Genomic DNA, 16,907 nt, shown 5'->3' on the forward strand with positions numbered 1-16,907 from the left:
TATCAGCAGATTGGAGAGTCTGCAGCTCACCACACCACATACTGTTCAGTGATGGTGCATGCACATGGCGGTGTGGATACAGACACATGCACATCGCCTGCCATTGAATAATATGGGGAACAACTATTCACATTTTCCTCCATCTGTGGGATCAAACCCCTAGAAGGATGGAGGTGTCCATTGTAATTTTTTGATCACTTTTCTGTATCTGTTTTTTTTAATGGTTAGGGTTATGAAAATCCGATGTGCTTCAGAGCGCTTCTTTGTCTGCTTTATTTTATATGTTGCATTGCAAGATAGCATACTCTTTATTTTCTACCTTCTCTAAGATTTTAAGTTTCTGAGAGAAACACTCCTCCTTTTATTAGACTCTTTGAATCTGCAATTCAACCATGCTGGCACCCTGTTTGATTTGTTTATACCTTTTTGAAGCTGTAGTATACTCTTTTTTTTTCCTTTTTCTTTTTTGCCTCAGTCTGTATCATATTGCTAATCTTAAATCATCTCTAAGCTTCCTGAAGTACTTTTCTGACTAATTGTACCTTTCAGTTTCCTAGAGATGGTCCTTCCCTGAAATCTGTTCTAAGTCAGCCCACCTGCTGAAACTCTTACCAACTATCCCCTCCCAACTATAATTATTTTTGCAGGTACATTTTGTCAAGAATATTGGCAAAATATAAGCTTTGCACTGGGATAACTTAACTCCCCAGTATTACAAACTTTTACACACTCTCACACACCAAAAATCAGTATAACAAAAGAAGGGAATGAGAAAATATTTAGCCAGAATTTGTTGGAGAAGGAGAACTGAAGGAAAAAGCAGACAAGAAAAAGAGTGGAAGGAGATGTTTGGCCAAGAAATGTGAGAAGGAGAAAGATAACAAGATAACCTCTTTAACAGTTAACAGGTGGCTGTCTGCAAAAAAGCACTTGAAACATTATTGATGTGGGACAATTTATTTTGTATTTTTTTTAAAAAAATGGATGTTATGTTTACAAAATTTTAAAATTTTAATTTCGGCTTCTCTGTCCCTCAAACAATTTGTTTTACCTAGATTATGAGACTTTGAAACAATTGTCTATGATAGTATGGGAAAGATGCTTTTTCATACTTCAGCTCTAAGAAGCTGAGGTTCTGCTGGCTGGAAAATTCTGGGAGTTTAGCTCAGAAAAGCCACTTTTCCAAGACATGCTACTTATATTTAGAAAGACTGTGCTGAAAGCCATTCTGATCCTATAAAAGTGAACGAGACATAATTCAGTTAATGGCCAGAAGCCTGTTGGTGTCTCACACGCTGTGAGTTCCTCTACAAAAGTGGCTGAACACTTTAGTCTGACCTGGAATTTCCCCATTCAGTTCCAATGTGAAAGTGGCATTGCACTATTTGGTGTCATGGCACATAGAAATGTGAACTGGGGTGTGTATTAAGTCATTGGGTTGTGCAACATTTCCATTAAATAAAAGAGCTGTATAACAAGGGGAATGTGTGCACAAAGATTTATAGTACGCAACCGTGGTGCAGGGTCTCAGCCAGTGAAACAAACTGTTAGTTCAGTTGCATCAATATTCTATCAGTTGGCTGAGCCCAAAGTTTTTGGCCAGTGTAGACAAGCCCTTAAACATCTGGGTAAATGATATGAAAGAGAAATAAGCTGTTTCTCTTTGAAAATAGTCTTGGCCCACACAGAGATCATGATTGCAAAAAAAACAGTTTGGTTCTGAACTGAAGAAGCAAAAGCACTCTTTTGCCTTGTACAGTAACACTCCAATTTGGGGTGGGTGAGAAATCTGAGTCTCAAGAAGGAGTGTATATAATTCACCACATGCCTGCAGTGGCAGGAAAAGCCCTTCATTTTTGTTGTTTCCACCCAGCTCAGAGTTTTGGGGAGAGAGACCTAGCCAGATCTGACAAGTCTGCTATCCCTACTCTGGGACAGGTTAAATAATGGGTTCTTACCTCCCAGTCCTGTTGAAGCACATGAAAGCGCTTATTTTTGATGCCCAAGGGCTTTGATTGTTAAAAATCCTCCAGTTTCCTCCAATGTTTTGGGGAAGAATCTTTTTTTTTTTTAATGTATGCTTTGATACCCAAATTGAATTCACAGTGGAATTAGGGTTGGAGGATGGGAGAAGGGTGGGGCCGGGTTGGTGGGGTGGTCACTTAGGTGAGATGGTTACCTATGTCATCTTGGTTGAATCTACACCTGCAAAATAATTCAACCTTACCTCAATCCTGGTCCTGTTTGAACATATGACATTCCTCCAGTTTGGAAGTGAAAGCAGTTCTTTTAAATGTCTGAGGGCACTAATGCAATTTTAAAAACCCAACTTTTACTCCATGGTTTCTAGGAAAAACTGGCTTTTTAAAATGCGTGTCCTGTGCCGCAAAATGGGTATGGGGTGGGATTGGTGGGTTGGCTGGTTGGGAGGTCGACGACAGGTTAAATCCAGAAATTGTGGTGTTCCCATTGTTTTTCAATGTTCAGTCTATGGAGATTATCAGATGGGGGGGGGGAGCCAGGAGTAAAAGGCATACTCCTGGCATAATCACGCAATCACACTGAAGAGTTTCAGATACATCACGCTCATCCAGGACTTATCCTCAGGGTTCCAGGGACCAGACTCTCTTCCACAAAAAGGAGGACGTATTCCAGCGTCGCCCCTGCCCTTTGGAATATGCTGCCCACAGAGCTCCGCTCGGCCACCTCCCTAGCTCAGTTTAGAAGGGACTTGAAAACCTTCCTATTTCGAGCTGCATTCCCCGAATGAGTTCCTGATGGCCTTCCTCCCTCTTTGGTCGGCAAGATGGTTGGCTGATGGGGTTTTGACTTGTTTTTAATATGTGTATATTATTGTATTGTGTTTGATTTTATTGTAATGTTCACCACCCTGATCGATGGAAGGGCGGTATATAAATAAATTTTTTATTATTTATTATTATTATTTATCCTGTAAAGATCCAGGAATGCTCCTGCAACTAAACCATTCTCGGGACTTGGAGTCCTTTAGGTAGGGGAAGGGATCGATCCCTAATTGTTTACAACTTCAGGCTGCTGGGTGGGAGTTGGGCAAAGTTCACTGTGGCAAGGATCTCAAAGAGGTTTACCTTGGCATCCATGTTTGTGACATTTGTTTTTTGTTTGTTTGTGTTGTTGTTGTTGTTTGGTTCAGTGTATGTATGCATGCATGCATGCATTCACATATTCAAATATTCAAAGGTTCACAGAGCTCCTGAAATGAAAGTTTCCTTTCAGGTATTCAATTATGTGGAAATCTGCATATATACATACAATGAACTAAAAAAAAATGTCCACACCACACTTTCCGGATGTAGATGCCAAGGTAAACTGCTTTGAGAACCTTGCCGCCTTCCACCCAGCATCCTGATGCTGTGAATAATTAGAAATTGATCCCTTCTGCCACCTGAAGGACCCCAAGCATCCTGACAACAATTCATTAACAGTATAATTTTATATGTTCCCACACAGAAATAAGTCCAATTGAGTTCAGTGGGAGATGCTCCAATGTAAGAGGAATAAGATTAGAGCCTTACTGGGGAATAAATTCCTCTACCCAGCAGGAAATACATTCAAGCAAACATGGAGAGGATTGGGCTGTAATTTTTGCTGGACTGAGGCCGATAGATTTAAACACTAGCTGTTCCATTCTGTAGTTTGTCATGGCATTTAATTTTCCCAGCAACCACACAAACATATGCACATGTATAAACCTGTACCTCCCTTTTGTGCCTTGCTCAGAGGCCACTTCTGCTGGTCTCCAAGCCCCTTTGCCTCCCAGGACTGAAGGCAATTGTTGCAGCAACCACTAAAAAGTCTCTTTTTAGACAGTGTTTTGTGATCCCCCCACTTATGAGGGACAGTTATTGACTTCCATGGGGACAGGTCCCTCTTATTTAATTTAATCCCTTTCTCAACTGGAGAAACTGGGAGCTCAGGAAGCACTAGCCAAAATGGGACTTGTACACAAAGAAGTCAGCAACTGCTCCCCATGCAGCCCCTTCCAGCTCTCACTTGCAAGTTTAGGGCTAGGCTTCACACTATGGGTGGGTGGGGGCTTGTCAGTAATTTGCAAGCATTTTTTTCTTTAAAAAATTCATTAAAGCCCCCTGGGTTACAGCCCTCATGTTGTTTCTTGGTTCTTGAGGCTGAATTTACACCTGAAAAATAATTTGACCATATCTTGATCCTGGTCCTGTTTGAATGCATGATGTTCCTCTGGATTCAAAGTGAAAGCAATTCTTTCAGATGCCTGGGGGCTTTAATGAATTTTTTGAAAAAAGTTTTACTCTGCAGTTTCTTCGGAAAAAACATATTATTAAAATGTGTGCTCTGTGACCCAAATTGTACAGGCCCTAGAAGGGGCCTATTGCATTACAAAAGGGGGCATGATGGGGATGGAAGGCAGCATAGAATGCATCTTACTGCACAGGAGAATGCCACCACTGCTGGACGTTCCTATTGCTTTCCACATCTGTCCCAGAGGGGACGATTTTTGAGAACTGTTCAAAAGCGTGCTCAAAAATCGCCTCCTCTGAGACGGATGTGGAAAGCAATGGGATCATGCGGCAGCATTCTCCTATGTGTTAAGATGCATTCTGTGCCGCCTCCCATCCCCATCACGCCCCCTTTTGTAATGCAACAAGCCCCTTCTAGGGCCTGTGTGATAAACTCAAGGATCAGGGTGGAATTGGGTATTGGAGGGCAAGACAGGTTGGTTACCTTGGCATCCTTGTCCAGCAAGCATGGTGTTGTTGGTGTTGTTGTTGTTGTTATTTTACATTCAATGTATATAGGTTCTCTGCTTGCTGGAATTTGTGTGTTATTTTTTATTAAATGTTTAGTATTTTATTAAATATAGTTGTCCCTACACATTTGCAGGGAATAGGAGACCACATCATACTGCCCTATGCCATTTTTCATAGGGATTTTGGTAACACTGGTGTCTGTCTTTAGTGGTGTTCAGTTAAGTCAGGCTTAGGCAGTGGGAGGAAAGCTCCTTCTCAGCTTCGCTGTCCATTCACCCTGGAGACCCACAGACCACCTGCCCTCTCTCCTTCTGCTCCCCTATCCCATCCCTTCCCTTTCCTTTCCTCCCTTCAGCCCAAATGAATGAGGAGTTGTTTACTTTTCTTGATAGACACGCACATTTGTACAGACACATGGGGCAGAAAGGTCCTCATGGAGTTACAGAGAGAAAAGAGAAGGGAAGCAGGGTTAGGGAGCCACGGGATATAGCCCTGAGCTGAGTTCCCTGGTTACTCAACTAAGCATTTATAGACACTCCCTGCCACACATATCTTAGAGATAAATGCAGGTAAGAATTGAATAGAGACAGAATCCTTGGCAATCTAAATATCTGATGCCATTCATGTTGTGCTTATTACAATTCATTAATCCCACATTAATTTTCTGAAATCCTGACTAACTGTTTGATAGGGGATGAATGAAGATGTGGAATTTCAGGAGTCAAGCTTTTTTTATTAAGGAGAATGTTCAAGGCCACCTCTAGATGAGTATTACAAACTGCATTTACTATCCTCTCTAGTTTATGAAAAGCAATTGTTTAGCTGTGTAGCGAGTACAGCGCTGAATTAAATTGACCTGCCTGATACAGAAAGTAGCACTGAACCCATTTACGTGAGAGTCCTTTGAAAGAAATATTTTTTTTCTTTTTGTGTTATAGATGAGTAATGCCATGATTTCAAGGAAGTGATTATCTGTGTAATAATTTTAAATGGATGAATTATTTCAATGTATAAACATTAAGGTCACATGAGGTATCAAATTTCTAGCTATAGTAAGAATGTAAAAAGCTGTACAGATGTATCGGTGTTGTTACTGTTGTTTTAAAAGGTTATTTAGGAGAGAATTGTTATTTCTGACAATTGTAGAGAGAAGAGATGAATAGGGTGAGAGCAGGAACCAGGAAAAGAACCCAGGCATTTGCTGGCTTTGGTTGAATCTACACAAGGGCTATATCTCAGCTCCAGTGTGAATTATCCTGCCTCTGTTTGACCTTGTTAACATCACATGTCACTTATTTTAATCTGAACTCAAATTGGTCTTGATAGCCACACAGTTTTCCCACCTGAAGTTATATTGGTACAAAAGGTTATTTCTACCCATGTTCACGTGTTTACGTTATCAGATTATTTTAAGTCACAAAACCACAGCTGCTGAGTGTATTATTCTTTCCCATATATCTGCATATGCATATCAACCAACAGCCTCTCTTCTTTTCCTGTCAATCCTACCACCCACCGGCACTCCTTCACCCTTCATTCCTTCTCTTTTCTGTCTGTAACTCCATGAGGACTTCTCTGTTGTGTGTGTGTGTGTGTGTGTGTGTGTGTGTGTTGGGAGACTTAAATACCTCCTCATTCTGTTGTGGCCTCAACATTTAAATTTCCCTTGCTCCCATCTGACTGAGCAAGAGGATGGGAAGGAGATGCAAACGGTGTGAGGTCAGGTGGTGTGTGGGTCTCTGGGGTAGATGGAAGAAGCAATAGCAATAGCAAGTACATTTCTATACCGCTTATCAGTGCACTTAAGCACTCCCTAAGTGGTTTACAGTGTGGAAGCAGGATGGCGGGAGGGGGGAGGGAGCAACCATAGGTGGGTGGGATGGCGGTAGTGGCAACAGGAGGATGGCAAGGGCATTCTCCTCCTTCCAATTGTCTCCACCATTGATCCACTTGTCTCCTGCAACTCTGAAGCTTTGCTGAGCTTTCCATTTTCAAAACAAGAGGGGTGAAAACTCACAGCCCCTTCCCTGTTCCTCTACATGTGCATGTTACAAGCTGTGGTTGCCCATCTGGGAAAGAAAGCACTGCATATCTGTCTGTAAATGCACACATACACACACACTTGGAAATCCCAGTTGCTGCATGCAGGTAACCCTCTATATGCCCCTCTTAAGCCATTGAGGCTAATACTGCAAGGGAAGCAGGAAGGGCCTCCAGTGGCTGTTCCTATGGTGGTATCTCTTTCCTCCTTTTTCTCCCCTTGCCTGCTCCCTCTTTCCCTTCACTCCTGCCCTCACTCCTCTCATTCTCCCCATCCCACTCCCCCATCCTGCTCAAGTGAATGAGCAAATGAGGAAACATTCCCACATCCGAGCCTAGCCACCTCACCAATTGGATTTCATCCCATCGACCAAAAATTTGACTACTCAATAGGCCTCACTTAACTGAACACAGCAGCAGATGGACACCGGTGTTGCCAATGTTCCTATTTAAAAGATTGTAGGGCAGCAACCCCTGCATCTCAACCCCCACAAATGTGGAGGGGTGACTGCATTTAATATAATTTAATAAAATAATAAATAGTTATAAGATGTAACATGCACACACCCCAGTAAGTACATAATCTCAGACTTTTGGACATTTGAATATGTGAATATCTGCATGCATACACTGAATGTAAAAAAACAACAACAGTGACACCATGCTTGCCAGACAAGGATGCAAAGGCAACCACCCATCAATCTGTTCCAACCTCCAACCCCCAATTTCACCCCGATCCTGATTCAGGGCACAGGATACACATTTTAAAAAGTCTGTTTTTAAAAGAAACTGTGGATTAAAGGTTGGGGTTTTTTGTTTGTTTGTTTGTTTGTTTCATTAAAGTCCCCAGGAGGGATGCAGTGGCTCAAATGATTAAGATGCTTACTCTGTTGATTGCAAGATCATCAGGTTGGCAGTTCGAGGCCTGGGTGCCACATGATGGGATGAGCTCTCATCACTAATCCCGGCTTCTGCCAACCTAGCAGTTAGAAAGCACGCAAATGCAAGTTGATAAATAGGTACCACTCTGGTGGGAAGGTAAACAGCATTCTGTTCAATCATGCTGGCCACATGATCACAGAGTAGTCTATGACAATGCTGGCTCTTCAGCTTAGTAATGGAAATGAGGACAGCCCGCTATGGTTGGACATTACTTGACAACCTTGTCAATGGGGAATACCTCTACCTTTTTTAAGTCCCCAGGAGTCTAAAAGAACTGCTTTCACATCAAAACTGGAGTAACATCTTGTATTCATACAGGACTGGGGTAAGATCAATTTATCTTGGAAGTGTGGATTCAGCCTTTGTCGAAGAAAACTAGAGGTTAATATTTTTGCATGCTCACTTTTGAATAATATAGAAAACATTGTCTGTCGAGTATGGATCTGTTGGTGATGTTTTTTGGTGGGTGGGATATTTCTTAACTTTCTAATTATTATAGTCCTTTCTGATTATTATTATTTTTAAACTATTCTTTCCTTGTTTTGGAACAAATCCCGCCCCCCCCCCCACCCGGACAGGATCAGTTTAAATCTAAACTGATTTAAACCTAACCTGATGTCTGTGCTCCGTAGGAGCCTATAAGGTGTCCCTGCATCCAATGCTGTCCAGTTAACATTGTAGCCAGATACCCTGTGCTTGCTTTCTGTGTCTTTGAAAAGTTTCCCCAAGTAGCTGTTCATTCAAAAAATTGCCACAACAGTATTGTTTGGGACTGGCCATAGGATGCCTATTTTAAGATAGTTGTGCTGACTTTCAGTTTCTCTCCAACTATGCATTTTATGTTCTGTTTAAAATGTGCACTTGAGTTTCAAAGGCGGTTAACCAACATGGAGATTCATTTTGGTTTTAAAGGCAGATACTATATTGTGATTTTTAAAAAATAAATGCAAATAAAATAAATGCAGCTTACTAAGGACATCCTGAGAAAATGCAGTTGTCATGGCCAGCCACGAGGAGGACTCTGAGGACGAGAGGAAGACTCGGCTCCTCAGGTTCAGGAGGAACCTGAGGCTATGCCAGGCCCCAGTTCTGCCCTGCCAGGTCCCAGCTCTGCTCTCCCAGCCCCAATGGATTTGGTTCAACCAGACCCTAGCTCTATGAGATCTCCACCAGTGGAGCCTGGGACTCAGCAGCCCAGCCTTGCCCCAGTACACATGCCAGACTCGAGAGACATATAGCAGCAGAGCACTGAGGTTCCTATCTTTAGCCAGAGGAGATCAGAAAGGGTGTGCCTTCGGCATTACAAGAGACTTGCTGAGAAACGCTCATTACGCAATCAGCAGCTGTGATAAGGGAGCTAGATATAAGACACCTGGCAGACGCTGAGCTCTTTTGTCAGAGACTATTTGTTCTCAATAAATGAACACTGCTGGATCTGACTCCTTGCCTCCTAGCCCTTTGACTCTCTTGGAATCCTTGACCTCGGACAGGGCTTGCTGACCAACCCTCTGGTATTCTTGACCTTGGACTGGACTGGTAGTATTGCTCTCTGTAATCCTGAACTTTGGACTGGCTTGTGGCATATTCTCTTCGGATTTCATTTGGCATTGTTGCTGGAGGAACTGCTTCTTGGCAGCTTGGCGTGTTTACCTTTTGCTGAGCAGGCTCTTATTAGCCATGTGAGTGTGTGTTGGCGGCATTCCCGGACAGCAGTTTCCTGCTGCCCTTGGGGATGACATGACTACCATTTGAGACAATCAGCATAGAGAATAAATACAGAACTCTACCCTAGTATTTATGTATCCTTGGAGAAATGCTTTTTCCTCTGTCTCTCCGATCCTAAATGTTATAAAAGTAAATTGGATGACCTCTCTATTCATTAAAAAAGGAGAAAGATGGGGGGGGGGTGTTGGAAAAGCTGCTTTTTGGATTAGAACTACCAGAACTCTAGGTCATGATATTCTGATATTCTGGGGCCTGTAGTCCCAAAAAGAAACTTTTCCAAGCTGATTTTTAATCAAATATAAATGTTACCAGTGGATACAAAGTCCAATAGTTTAATGAGAAGTCTATAGGCCCAAACTCACAGTACCATCTTTGCGTGTCTATGCTGAAGCAAGTCCCTTGGAGTTCAGTAGAGTTCACTTGCATGTACGTGGTACAGGACTGCAGCATTAAAGGGAGAGAATAAGTCGTTCTTTACCTAGTCTACTGTTTTTTGAAAGGTCTTATGATGGTCTGCCTTGATGCTCTCTATAAACATGCAGCATTAGCTATGACCTTGGGCTGCTTCTCCCTCAAGATTGTAAACCTCAGCTGCAAGCCTGTATGCACTTGCCTGAGAACAAACCCCAAGGAACTCTATAGGACTTACACCCGAGTAAGCCAGTGGTGGACACTGTGTGGTCCACATGGGCAGCATTCGATCCTTGTACCTTTCTCAGTAATCATATTTAGTCTTGCTCTGTCAGTGTACATAGCTAGAGATTTTACTGACAATGATTTGGGGTTCACTTCAGACCTGATAGTCATATTCCAAACAGGTATTAGAAAAGTTACAATTCTGTACAATGATAGCTAGAATTCCCAAACTACTGTGCCCACTGGTTTAGTCCAGAAAAGAATTCTAGTCCAAAAAAGTAATTTTTTCTTGGTTCTGATTCACATAGTGTTGAGCCTTTAAGCTAATTTATTTCAGTGTGTCTTCATGTCACCTGTTGACTTTTGATGACCCCATGAATTTCATAATTTTCTTAGGCAAGAAATACTCAGAGGTGGTCTTGCCAGTTCCTTCCTCTGAAAAATAACCTACAGCTCCTGGTATTCATTGGTAGTCTTCCATCCAAGTACTAATAGGGATGACCCAGCTTAGCTTCCAAAATCAGACAGGATCTGGTGCCTTTAGGGTATTATGCTTAATTCTCAGTGGAGTTGCATCCAATATGTGTGCTCTGCAGTGAATATCAATTCTTCAAAAAGAAAAGACATATGAACAATTGAAATTTAGGAAAGCTTCTACAGATGGCTGGAAAACTCAGAGTACCATTCCAAAACAGTAATGATTCAAGGCTATGCAAATAATCATGGCAAGCAGCAATAGTCAACAGAATCAGACAATTGCCTCAGCTCATACAAAAGTTGTGCCCTCCCTGTTGTCCTTTCAAAATAATGTCAGAGATTCTTAAGTGAAGAATGTGGAACCAAACCTGTACTCTGCTCTCCTTCGCTGCAAGATTTTTTATCTGAGGAGAAAAGAGCAAAAAACACTTATTGTGAGTCTCTTGTCCAGATGTCCAAAACATCTGATTCACTCGAAGGATGGGCATCTGTTTATGTTTCACCCTTCTGTGCAGAGTGAAAAGCTATGAGTAACTGTAGGTTCCTGTACCTTGTTGTTCCCATGAGCCTGCATGATGTAGTGCTTTTAATGTTGGACTAGATGGTTGGGAGACCAGGATTCGTAATCCACATTTAGCCAGGGCAACCTGCTAGGTGACCTTGGACAAGTCATACTCTCTCAGCCTTAGAAGAAGGCAAAGGCAAACCACTTCTCAATAAATCTTGTCAAAAAAATCTTTTCACAAGTTTGCCATAAGAGATGACTTGACAGCACATAACAACAATATGCACTGAACATGTTTTTCTGCATGGAGCTGGTCTTTGAGTTGCAAAATTCTTGCACGGAAAGCATACCTACATTTGATACCTTTGGGGCTGAAGCAAGAGAAGATGTCCAATCTGTGCTGTGTTGAGCCAGCGACATGGTCTAACTACTACTTTGTGTCCCTGCGCTTAAAAGAGAAGCACTGCTACAGCAGATTTATTAATACGCAGGAACAATCATTCATCACAAGGGGCGTGTGTGCCAGCTAGCCCAGATCCAAAGGACACTATTCACACTTTCTCTCCAACAAAGCCCAATTGAGAGCCTCGTGTTTGCTCAATGGCCCCATTGAGAGCGTGGCTTGTTTTTCACAGCAGACTTTCAAGAGGGGACAAATAGATTGCTAATGGGAAGGGGGGGGGGAGAGACAGGCACACACACTTAGCTATGGAAAAAGGTGGGAGCTCTTTTTCCAAAAATGGGAGTCTTGAGGAGCTGCCAAAGATGGGGATTTCTTAATAAAGCCAAGTGTTGCCCTTAAACGAGTGCCCAGGTTTGGCAATCAGCACTGGACAGGAGCCTAAAACTACTGTGAAGGGCAAGACGTCTCATTCTAGAGAGTGTGAACACAAGGAATTGACCTTGCTGATCTGGGAAGAGGCTTGCACCGTGTGCTTTCCAGCACTTGGTGGGAGGGCTATGGATGCTGCAGCTTTCCCCAGTGTTACATTACATCTCCTATCAAAAAATGAGGGGAAGGCTTGAAGCACTCCTATGGAGATTCATGGAATCAAAGGGTTAGAAAGGGTCTCAAGGCCAAACCCCTGCTCAGTTCAGGATTTCCTACTGGAGCATGGTCTGAATTTTTTCTGAAAATACATATTAATGCAAGGATTGGTAATTTAGCTTGATGGTAATTCTACAGATCAGGATTTCATAATATTCACTCACATTTTTTCTGCATGAGTGATGGGGGAATACAGATTTTCATTAAAAAGTTTTTAAAAGCATACAGTGTGTAGGGTAATTCCAGATAAAGCCTTCTGGAGTATCAGCTAAAGAACTATGCCAGGACAGATACCTGTATTGATCTATGTCAGTCCAAATGACAGGCCTGGGAAGAGATGGCAGTCTAGAACAGCAACTCTTGTACCCTCCTAAAATAACATCCTTAGGCTGCATCTATACTGCAGAATTACTGCAGTTTGACACCACTTTAACTGCCATGGTTCAATGGGATTTGTAGTTCTGTGAGATATTTAGCCTTCTCTGTCAGAGAGCTCTGCTGCCATAACAAACTACAGATCCCAGAATCCCAGATGGAGCCAAAACAATTAAAGCACTATCAAATTACATTAATTCTGCAGAGTGGCATTGCTGTGACTCACACTCACATATCATGCCCTTCCTGGCTCATAAAAATGCCAGAGACTGGCCCAGTGGGAAACGGGGAACAGTTAATGTCTCACTTCAGCAATGCAGAGTCCTCAGTTTTATGTTACATTTCCCAACAAAAAAAGTGTGGTGGGTTGAATGACTCCTGTGAAGTTTCATACAATCATAGAGTTGGAACAGGATCTCATGGGCCATTGAGTCCAACCCCCTGTTCAGTATGGTCTGAATTTTGTCTGACAGTACATGTTAATGTGGGGATTGGTAATTTAGCATGACAGATTTTAATTAGAACTGCTAGAACTGGAGTGGATTTTGTCTCTGTAGCTTGAAACAGCTCTCTTAGTATAGTATAGTATCTCTTCCTGGTGATTTATTTCTCCCAAGTGCTCTGAGTTCAGCTCCAACGTCACTTTCTAAAACTGTAGGTTCATCTTCCAATGGTTCTTCCTTGAATGAATCTGTCATCCTTTCATCTTTTTGGTAGAGTTTTTCATCTCTTTTATAGTTCTTCAATGTATTGCTCCCAACCAAAAAAAAAAAAAGGTGTACTTGGCCATGTAATGTGTTCCCCTGCTGGTCGTAGAGCATCCCTACTCTTGGTTTAAATTTTCCTTTGATTTCTCAGATCTTGTGGAAGAGGTCTCTTGTTCTTCATTTTTTTGTTGCCCTTTTCTATTTCTCTATTGATTATTATAGCAGTTCTCCTTGTCCCTGTGCACAAACTGCTGAATAGTTGCATTCAGGTTTCTAACTCTATTTCTGTCATCTTTTACTTTTACTTCACAACTGTCCTTAACTGCTTGAAAAGTTTCATCTATGACTCATTGATGCTTCTATTTTGTTTTGGCTGCAGATAGTGTCTTTTGCATTTTGCATTGTCCCTGCTTGGGCCCAGAGTTCTTCTGATTCCCAGTCAATCAATGTTATCACTGAAAATCTGTTTTTTACATTATATTTAAACATTCTTCCGTTTTTATTTTAGCATGATTATTGCTTTATTGTCCTTTAGCTTTACTCTATCTGAAAAACTCAATCTCCCCAAATGAGCAAACCTAAGGCTGCATCTGCACTGCAGAAACAATCCAGGTTGACACCACTTTAACTGCCATGGCTCACTACTGTTGAATTCTGGGAACTGTAGTTTTGAGAGACATTTAGCCTTCTCTGAAGATGGTTCTGGTACTACAACAAATTAAAATCCTCAGAATTCCATAGAATGTTGTAATCCATTTATGTTTTAAACCACAAGTAAACTGGGGTGTAAATTAAATTAAAATATTTTAAAAATATATTGTGGGATGTCTGTTTTTATTTGATATACCAGAATATAAATTTACAGCGCTTTATAAATAAAGGTTAATAATAATAATAATAATAATAATAATAATATGACTAACATGGGCATTTCAGCAATCTGACATCAGCTGCTTTTATTAACCTTTTCTAATCTATGGCATAGAGAACACCTTCTCTCACTCTTCCTTTAATCTTAACCTATTTTTTTTTTAGTTGAAAAGCAATGGCTTTTAACTTGTAAGCCGCCCCAGTTGTCTCTGACAGAGAGGTGGGATGTAAATAAATAAATAATTATTTTATTATTATTAATTGGGCAGGGAGACTGTTGATGCTGGGAGGTCAGTGCAGCCCCAATGCAACAGAATTAACTTGCTCCATTTTCGTAAGGCTTAGCTTGAGAATGATGTATGCACAATCGGTGCTCTTCTCAACTCCTCCATGCACAAATACTTTTAAATTCCAAGGACAGCAGCAATGAGCAAAAGGACAGCACTGAACAATAGACCTGCAAACAAACTCCTTGTATTCAAGCACTGGGCAGAGGTTTCCAGCTCTATGCATCTTTTCACACAAAAACAAGTTGGGGGAGGGCAGGCAAAGAGAAAGACACTGTTGTTTCCAGACGAGGGACTGTACAGCTGTCATTAATAGGCCCAGACAACATTGTCCCAACAAGTGCTTCCGTTGTGGGAGAACTACAGTTCTTCAGCACCCCAACCACTAAATCAATTATTCTTGCCTCAGCACTTGCAACTTTTCCTGTGTTAATGTAGCAGGCACACACTGCTTGTGGGTGGCTATTGGATGGTGCCAGTGACATCATTCTGAATCCAATCAGAACATCAGAACATTCTCCCTACAACAACAACAACAACAACAACAACAACAACAACAACAACAATAATAATATTTATTTGTATCCCGCCCCTCTGAGAACAATCAGGGCATCTGCATTTTTAAATACCCCTGTATTTTTTTTTTAAAACCAAACCTTTTGCACTTGTATTTTTCTTCAACTTCTTCTTTTACTTTAAAGACTAGACTACAGACTTTGTGCAACATTCAAACACACAAGCACATTTCTTGCCCTTACATAGAACCATGCATCCATGCTGTGGATTTGAACCATTTGACCAAACGACATCTGGACTTTGCCCCAGACTATTTAAACCCCAGAATTCCCTTGTTCAAGGGATTAGTTTGGTTTGCAGGTGGAACCTCTGTCAGTTTAACCTCTACTATACCCCTCTTTTAGTCATCAAACCTGTGTAACCTCAATGTGACCGAGTCCCATACCCTATCTCCAGAGTATCTTCAAGACAAGCAACAGCCCCATCAGTATAGTATTCCTATTAGAAAGCCTAATTCTGTTCCATGCTAACACCTTTATTTTTCAGCTCTTGTGTGCTTGTGAGAGTGTGTGTTCAGTGTGTGTGTTTTCCCCCTTGTAATAAAGCACAATTCATAGAGAGTTTGCCTCTGCAGTTCTTCTTGAGTCTTACCTCTGTAAACATAGAGAAAGGTCTTGGCTGTGTAACCCAGACATTGTCGAGCTATTTAATTCCCCTGTAATTTGGTTACAGTTTTTCCGGGTTCTTTTACCGGTGCTCGGGTTACATCATGAGTGCACCAATGGCACACTTGTGATGTAACAGATGCGCTGCAATGTGCGGACATTATGCGTCTGTTATGTGAAAATGGTGGCAGCCATGCGGACAGGACGCCACCATCAGGCTGCTGCCATTACATACTAAGGTTCCAGACCGTGCGGTTACTGCACAGTCCAGAACCCTAGTATTGCCGCCGCCATGCCCCTTTCAGCCATCTGTCTCAGGCCTGAAACTGCTTAGTCTGAAACAAGCACCTAGGATCTGAAGATTGTCACACGTCTCTCAAAGGGTGTTTTAGTGTTTGCCCCTCTGCTGGCCATTTTCTTCACTCCAAATCCACTATTTACACTTCGGTCTGAGGAGGAGTTCTATGCAACCCAAAAGCAAACTCTTTTGTGACTTTTGGTTGAAAAAAAATTCAAAGGCATCCTGCAACTGTAGTTTTGTATTTGACTGGCCTAAGATGGGCAGTGGAAAGAAGGCACGCTTTGCGTCTAAAAATTCAAAGGCATACTATGGGTCTGATAACACCCTTGTTGTTCTTGTGTGCTTTCAAGTCATCTCTGGCTTATGGCAACAATTTGATGAACCTGTCACAGGATTTTCTTGGCAAGATCACTCTAAAGGTGTGTGTGTGACACCACTGCTTCTCAAACACCTACCTTTTGGTAGAAATGGGCTGTGGCATTCATTTGCTTCTCTTTAAAATGCTTTAAGAGATGGTAGGAGTTAGATGGAGCTCAGTGGGAGGAGAAAGGAGAGGCCCCAGAATTTTTTTTAAATTACAATTTCAAATCTCTCTCTATATATATATATATACACACACACATTTAGGTTGTGCATATGATATTGTAATTTGGAGGTATAATTTTAATTTTGCTGGTTGTTTATGTCATGACAATTAGCATTACATTCAGTGCTATATGGGAATTACAATTTATGAGTAATGTGAGTGCAAAATGGTGTGAAATGGGAGGAGGTCAATGGTGTGGGGGGTGAGACCATGAGTTACCGCACTGCGTGACACCAACCCTAAGGATGCCATTGGGAAATTTCACTTCAACATTAGGAGAATGTTAGGAGTAACTTCCTGACAGTAAGAGCATTGGACAGTGGGACACACGCCCTCAGAGACTGATGGAGATCTTTAGACAGAGGCTGGATGGCCATCTGTCAGGGATGCTTTCATTGAGAGCAGGGGGTTGGACTGGATGGCCCTTGAGCAGTAGCATCACTAGGGGGGTGCAGGGAGTA

General features: G+C 41.8%; 1 long non-coding RNA gene across 1 annotated transcript in view; it reads left to right on the forward strand.

Annotated features, from left to right (window-relative positions):
* The window catches only part of LOC121929295, a 64,519-nt gene that overhangs the window by 29,347 nt on the left and 18,265 nt on the right, over window positions 1–16,907 (forward strand). The window lies entirely within an intron of this gene.

This window comes from Sceloporus undulatus, chromosome 4, assembly GCF_019175285.1.
Source record: "Sceloporus undulatus isolate JIND9_A2432 ecotype Alabama chromosome 4, SceUnd_v1.1, whole genome shotgun sequence".
Classification (NCBI taxonomy): Eukaryota; Metazoa; Chordata; class Lepidosauria; order Squamata; family Phrynosomatidae; genus Sceloporus; species Sceloporus undulatus.